This window comes from Triticum dicoccoides, chromosome 7B (genome assembly GCF_002162155.2).
Source record: "Triticum dicoccoides isolate Atlit2015 ecotype Zavitan chromosome 7B, WEW_v2.0, whole genome shotgun sequence".
Taxonomy (NCBI): Eukaryota; Viridiplantae; Streptophyta; class Magnoliopsida; order Poales; family Poaceae; genus Triticum; species Triticum dicoccoides.
The window spans coordinates 659,424,098-659,432,328 of NC_041393.1; positions in this window are offsets into that span (position 1 = coordinate 659,424,098).

An 8,231-nucleotide genomic window follows, 5' to 3' on the forward strand; every position below is an offset into this window, starting at 1 on the left:
GCCTCCACCGGCTACCATGGATCCATGGCCGATGGGACAGTACAAGGCAGGGAAGGACGTCGTCGTCGACCCGTCGCTTAGGTTGATGGCGCATGGGTCTAGTCTGGGTGGAAAGCCGGCGCCTGCGGGGGAAAGCACCGGGAGTTGGTGCAGCGACAAATAAGGACGGGGTGGGCCGTGGAGGGAGGCTTGCCGGACAGAGAAGCCGGAGCAAGGAGGCAGGATCAGGCATGAAGGTATGCCCACTGGTCGTAGCAACAGGAGTAACTGCAGCCGCTGGTCGGCCCCATGCACCGCCTCAGCCCGCATCCTCTGCTGAGATGGCTAGCCGACCCGCCTTTAGGAGGGCTCGCTTGATTTTCTCGCGTTCTGGCCACTCGATCTTCCCTGGTGAGGTCAATGTTGCTTTGTCGGCCGTTTGATTTTGACTGTGTTTTTTGACTGACTATTTCTTCGTGCTGGGCGATGATTGGTGGGCTCGATGAGGCATTCGATTGGCTGGGTTAATCTTCCTCGCATCAACCATTCCCGTTGCGTCGTGTGGCTCAGTGCGCAGAACAAGTCGTGCGTTGTGGGCGAGCCACAGAGGGGTTGGCCGGCGCATATGCACCCGGGTTTTGCACCCACGCCTGTGCTTTGCATGTGACGGATGGGCCGTTGCTATCTCTGGTCCCGCTCGTCAGTTGCCTTGGCAGCATGTCTCACCGTGTATGTTCTCGGTCAACCGATTTTGGAGGTTCGCTCCTCATTGCCCGCATCCGGCGTCCCGCGGCAGCTGTCAAAGGGTTGGCCGGAGCATGCGCGCCCGGTTTGTGCACCCACATTTGTGCTGACGTGATGACGGGTGGGCCGCCGTTACTCCTGGTCCCGCTTGTTGGATCTTCCATTGTCTGGGTTGCATTTAATCGGGTGAACCACTCTTGATGTGTCGGGTCTGGCGCTGCCCGCGTCCTACGTGGGAGGCCGCGGAGCAGTTGGCCGTGTCGTGTGTCGTGCAGGTCGTGTTGTCGAAAGCCCCTCGCCCAATCCCCTCGCTCGCATGCCGCATCCCTCCCTCCCTCCTCAGCCGCCACAACACGAATCCACGAACCCTCTCCCTCTCCCTTGCATGTGCCGGTGTGTGTGCTCATCGCCTCTCGCTCCCCATCGTCCCCCCGATGCCTCCGCCGGCTACCATGGATCCATGGCCGAAGGGATAGTACAAGGCAGGGAAGGACGGCGTCATCGACCCGTCGCTTAGGTTGGTGGCGCATGGGTTGGGTCTGGGCAGAAGGCCGGCGCCTGCGGGGGAAAGCACCAGGAGTTGGTGCAGCGAAAAATGAGGACAGAGTAGGCCGTGGAGGGAGGCTCGCCAAACGGAGAAGCCGGAGCAAGGATGCAGGATTGGCGATGGAGGTATGCCCACTGGCCGGAGCAGCATGAGTAACTGCAGCTGCTGGTCAGCCCCACGCACCACCTCAGCCCGCATCCTCTGCTGAGATGGCTAGCCGACCCGCCTTCAGGAGGGCTCGCTCGATTTTCTCGCGTTCTGGCCGCTCGATCTTCCCTGGTCATGTCAATGTTTTCTCTGTCGGCCGTTTGATTTTGGCTGTGTTTTTTGACTGACTATTTCTTCGTGCTGGGCGATGACTGGTGGGCTCGATGAGGCGTTCGATTGGCTGGGTTAATCTTCCTCCTGTCAACCATTCCCGCTTCATCGTGTGGCTCAGCGCGCAGAACAAGTCGTGCATCGTGGGCGAGCCACAGAGGGGTTGTCCGGCGCATATGCACCCGGGTTTTGCACCCACTGTCGGTGTCAAAACCGGCGGATCTCGGGTAGGGGGTCCCGATCTATGCGTCTTAGGCTGATGGTAACAGGAAGCAAGGGACACAATGTTTACCCAAGTTTGGGCCCTCTCGATGGAGGTAAAACCGTACTTTCTGCTTGATTAATATTGAAGATATGAGTAGTACAAGAGTAGATCTACCACGAGATCGTAGATGCTAAACCCTAAGAGCTAGCCTATGATGGTATGATTGTAATTGTGATCGGCCTTCTAAGGACCATCCTCTCCGGTTTATATAGACACCGGAGAGGGATAGGGTTTACATGGAGTCGGTTACAAGGAACGAAATACAATATCCGGATCGCCAAGCTTGTCTTCCACGCAAAGGAGAGTTCCATCTGGACACAGGCCGAAGTCTTGAGTCTTGTATATTCACGCTTTGATAGTCCGGACGATGTACATAGTCCGGCTGTCCGGATACCCCCTAATCCAGGACTCCCTCAGTAGCCCCTGAACCAGACTTCAATGACGATGAGTCCGGAGCGCAGTCTTGTCTTCGGCATTGCAAGGAGGGTTCCTCCTTCCGAATACTCCAAGGTTATTGTCGAACACGTAGACCGTGTCTGGATCTGCAAAATGATCTTCATACACCATTGTAGGGAACATAGCACGAATCCGTTCTGCTGGCAATCTTCATATGTCGTGCTCTTGCATCGTGTCCTGTTCCAACACGAACCGACATTTCCTGCCCCACCACGACTCGCGTTGCGAGGCGGTTTTATTAGCACATCCTGCCAAAGCAGATATCGTGTTCCTCTTATTACGGGATCTTTCATCAATATGGGCGTGCGTGACCCCATGGCGACCGTTGGTATGACTCTGCATATTTTAGATAAGTCCCAAGCGGTCACGCTGAGGACTCTTGATATTCATCCTCTTTATAAAGGGGTTAAGGCCTACGCCTCTTTTCCACCTCTCCAGCTCCTTCTCGCACCTTGAGCTCCAGCGCTCAAAACCTAAGCTCCAACACCCCAGATCCTCCAGTATGTCCGGACCCGATGCAAAAGGCCCGTGGGTGGCCTCCTCGATCCAAGAGGAGGATATTACTAAGCTTAGGGAGGTCGGATACCTGACCGCCGATATCTAGCACAGGCTTCCTGCTTCAGGGCAAGTTATCCCCACGCCGGAGCCCAACGAGAGCGTTGTGTTTGTCCCACACTTCCTCTGAGGCCTAGGCCTCACCCTCGACCCCTTTGCGAGGGGGCTCATGTTCTACTATGGGTTAGATTTTCATGATCTGGCTCCGGACGCCATCCTCCATATCTCGTCATTCATTATTGTGTGTGAGGCTTTTCTTCATGTCAAATCACACTTCGACTTATGGCTCAACACCTTCAATGTGAAGCCGAAGATGATCGAGGGGCAACACGCGGAGTGCGGAGGTGCCATAATAAGAAGGAACGCCGATGCCCCATGGCCAGAGGGTTCTTTCCCGGAAGTATCTGATGTATGGCAACGGAGGTGGTTTTATGTAACAGTTCCCAGGGGCACAAAGTGGGTAGCCGCCCCCGAGTTCCGCTCGGGCACTCCGTCACAGTTAGCATCTTGGACCGACGTAGGATGGAATTATGGGCCTGCTGGTGATGTACCAGAACTGCAGAATCGCATCCGGGAGCTTATTGAGAGGGACATAAATCTTGTCAGCATAATGCAAGTGATGCTAATCCGACGGATGTTGCCGTGCAAACATCGGCCTCCCTGGATGTGGGAATTTAATCCGGAGGGTCCACAGACTATTAAGCACTTCTTCGGCCTAAATCTCAAAGGAATGTACAAATTATTCTTGGGACCACAAGTAAAGTGTCCAGACGCCACCGAGGATGTGGGCCTAAGCTGCAATCGCCTAGATGCCCAAGTAAGTAACCTTAAAGCCGGACACTTCATTTATATTTATCATAACTATTATTTCGAAAATCCCTCCGTGGCCAGGAATGGCTCAACAAGGCGGAGAGAATCAGGTGTCCGGCGCCACTTCCTGAAGGCTCACCTGGTCCAACTATTGGAAAGATGCTTGGCCGGCGCTCAGCAAAATCCCCTCAGGGAAAGGCGAAGGAAAGGGCAATGAAGTCGCACTACGCATCCAGACCAGAGGAATCGCTACCTCTACTATGGAGGATAGCCGGGAAGGGGAGGTTAAAGCCTCCTCCCCACGCGGGAAGAAGAGGGCAGGCTCCGAAGACTTGGAGGCGGAGACGCCCAAGCAAGGGAAGAAGGTATAACCAGGGGGCTCTGCCGCGACGGGCACCCTCACCGCGTCGTGCCCACCAACGGGCCAGCCCTCCACCAAGCCGTAAGTTATTCATTAATTCGAAGGTATGGTGTTACTCCGAGATCCATAACCGGGACTTCGTCTTCTGTAGTCCGGCGAGCAGCTCTTCTCAGCAGAGTTCGTCTTCGGGGGACCTTCGTCCGGAGATGATGGAGAGTGAGACTCCACCCACCTCTCCGCCTCATGAAGCGGGTGACACGGAGGTGTCGTCACGGAGGAGTCCGGATCTAGCGAATCCGGAAGCGAACATGTCAATCACCCTGAGCCCGGAGCATTTGGCTCCCACGGGGGGCGATGAGAAGGGTCCGGCACAGTTCGATGTCTGGCGGGACGTACAGACAGGCTTTCTGGAGCGAGCCGCACTCTCGGAGGAGCACCGCTCTTTAATGAGCACGGTGCTCACGAAGATTTCATACGCTACCAGCGGTTTGAATGATGCATTTACAAGCCTGCTCAAAGGCTTTGAGGTATGTAGTGAAAAATGCACCTTTTTTGGTTATGAAGCACGCGCTAGGTGTGCTCCCTATGGATAGTATGTCACATCCCCAGTTCAGGCCTTGCTTGTTTTTTTGCTTTAGCATCCATGCATCATGTTTAAATTTTATGAAACTTGAAATGGGGATTGCCTAAACCCTAGCATCTAAGGAATCCACTAGGTTCAACTAAAATATTCTCTGTGAATCCAAATGACTTTCAAAAATGTTCATCACTTCTGGAAAATACTGTAAACAGTAGCCGGAGGTGGTGCACATTTTTCCATGAAATATTTGGGCTCTGAATTAAATCATACTCTATTTGAATTTGGACATTTAAATTCTACAAAATATTTTAAATGTCCAAATAATCCTAAACTGAAACGTTCCATGTTGGTTATATTCCAAACAGTGGGCATGAGCAGTTTGGTGATTTTTGGAAATGCCCTGGCATTTTTAATAAAGCCCTAAAGACTACAAAATAATAGAAATAGAAAACAGAAATAAAAGGAAGAGAGAGAGAGACTTACCTGGACCAACCTACTGTGCAGCCCACCTAGTCGGCCCAGCTGGCAGCCCAGCCAACTGGCCCAGCCCACCACCGCCTCCTTCCCTGTCGTCTTCCTCCAGCCAGTAGGAGCAGCTGCGTGCTCGCATGCGCGCGGCCGAGGAGGCCAGCTCCTCCATGTCTGGCTGCCTCCTCCTCCCCCTGGACGCCCCCACGACGCCATGCACCCCCCTCGACCCTCTGCACCTCTCCCCTCTCTCGCTGGACCTCCTCCCCTCCTCTGTCTCTCTCCCTCGCACCACCCGAACACGCCCGCCGCCGCCGACGTGCACCACCACGGCCACCGTCTCCCCCTCGCTTCCCTGACTGGCTCAAGAGCTCCGCCTAGTCGCCCTCGTCCTCTCAGCCAAGCCACGCGGCACCGGATGCCCCCGAACATTGTCACCACGGTGGTCTTCTACCTCGGGTAACCGAGATCGCCGGCGCCCATCCGTCATCCATGGTGCCTCCCCGAGCCTGCTGATCCCTCCATTGTAATCCATGTGAGCTTCGCCGCCTCTCCCCTTTCTCCCCGTGCTCTATTTCCCTCTCTAGCCGCCGTTCCCAACAAGCCCGAGAGCTCGGCTCCGCCGACCATGTCGCCGCCGTCGCCACTGTCACATAGAGCTGCAACCGAGCACATAGCCGTGCTCAGCGCAACGCCAGAAGCCCAAAACCCCCTCCAGCTGCTCCTGCTGTGCTTCGCAACACCGAAACCGCCGAGACCCGAGCTCCGGCCGCCGCATTCGTGCTCGCCGTCGTCGACTCAGACCACCCCAGCTCCTCCCGCTTGGCCTACTAGATGCGCGCGAGCCCCAGCTATGCGTAGGACCAAACCACAGTCGATTTGGTCGACCGTGGGCGATTTCCAAGCCGCGCCGCCGTCTCGGGCCTCGCCGGTGTTGAGTCGCCGGCGGGTTTGACCTCGTTTGACTCGGTTTGACCCCAGTTTGACCACCCCCCAGGGTCACTGACGCGTGGGCCATGCCCCTATTTAGTTTAGGTGTGAGTTTAATTAGCAATAATTAACTTAGTTAATTAATTGACACACTGACAAGTGGGCCCATGCTCTAATTAACCTAGGTTAGTGCTAACCTAACGCTAACTAACAATGTTAGTTAGTTGTTACACTGACATGTGGGTCCCAGCCGTCAGGTTTGACCTGGGCTGATGCCTTTGACCTGCTGACGTCACCCTGACGCAATGCTGACGCATTAATTCAATTATTGGAATTATTCTTATTCAGGAATTTCAGAAAATAATGCAAACTTCTAAAAATCATATAAAATCAACCGTAGCTCCAAATCAAATAAATTATATATGAAAAATGATCAGAAAAATCCAATCTATCCATCTGCACTGGTTTCATGCATGTTAGAACACATTAACCTTTCTGTTTAGGTGAACAAGTTAATGCACTATTATGACCTCTTAAAATGGGTTTGCATTTGAATCTTTGGTTCAAATGGACTCATCTCAATCTGTTCTAGCTTGCATTAGCCAAAACACATTCTTATTGCCATGTCATAGCATGCATCATATTGTGCATTGCATTGATCGTGTTTCTTCTCTGTTTGTCGGTGTTGTTCCCCCTCGGTAGACGTTGTATCGACGTTGTGATCGTTGACACTGATGAAGACTCAATGCTATCTTCAGAAGTGCCAGGCAAGCAAAACCCCCTTGTTCATTCCGATACAATCCCACTCTCTCGCTCCTGCTCTCTTTTACTGCATTAGGATAACAACGATTCATCTGTTACTTGCTACGGTAGTTGAACCCCTTTATCCTCTGCATGACCTGTCATTGCCACAGTAATTAGATGAAACCCACTAGCATGAGTAGGTGCCTACTCATTCATGCTTGTTTGTCATGCCTACTACTGCTTAGAGTTGAGTCAGGTCTGATTCATCGGGGATGAATCAGAGGTGTGTGAACATGTCCTACTGTGTGTGAGCTAAGTGTGTGAACACGATTTGGTAAAGGCAGCGGTGAGAGGCCTTGTAGGAGTACATGGTGGGTTGTCTCATTGAAGCCGTCCTTAGGAACTGAGTTCTGTGTTTCTGATCCATGATTCAGCTACTACCATGCATTGGGCCCTGAAATATGACCCTGCTCGACTTCTTATTCACCCTTGTCCTCTGTCCAGGAGTTGCAAGTAGTTTCTGGTGTTTGTAGTATGCTGGAGGCCGTGGGCAGCGCTGACCCGAGGGGTGGGCTGTGATGCGGTAGGCACGTGGCACGGTGTACCGGGGCCCGTTTGGTGTCTCGGGAACCCTGCACACATCGTTCGGGGCCATATGTGGAAACTTCGGCCGGACTCCCTGCGGATGGAACCTAAATAGGCGATAAACCTGGACTAGAGACTTGAGTGTTTAGGTAGGTCGTGGTCTACACCCACGTCGGCTTTCGCTTGAAGTCTGCCGAGCACATGTCGTGTGCAGACGCTAAGTGGTGGAAACATGTATGAAGAAGTACACCCCTGCAGGGTTAACATCATCTATTCGAATAGCCGTGTCCGCGGAAAAGGACTTCTGGGTTGCCTATAACAGTTCATAGACAAGTGAAAATGGATACTCTAAAATACGCAAGATAAGCGTGAGTGCTATGGATGGCGTTCTCGTAGGGAGATGGGAGCGGATCCATAGTGGTGTATTGGTTGGTGAATATGTGGACTCGTGTGCGCCACCTCAAAGAGTCGCTTGCAGTCGTAGTTCAGGATAGCCACCGAGTCAAAGCTGGCTTGCTGCAGTTAAACTCCACCATCCCCTTTGTTGATAATGATGCATATATAGATAGTTCTGATGTAAGTCTTGCTGGGTACATTTGTACTCACGTTTTCCTATTTTATATTTTTGTAGAGAGACTTCAGTCTCACTAGTAGTTCAACGTGGACTTCGACGTTTAGCTTGTTACCTCAGCTACGATCTTGTGCCCTCGGCAGGATCTTGTAGATAGTCAGGCTTCTTAGCCTTATTCATTTGTAGATGTCTGTACTCAGACATGTTAAGCTTTCGCTTGTGCTTTGACTTGTATGCTCTGAATGCTGGGTCGAGAGAACCATGTTTGTAATATCTCGCTCCTCGGAGCCTATTGAATAAATACTTGAGTTGTAGAAT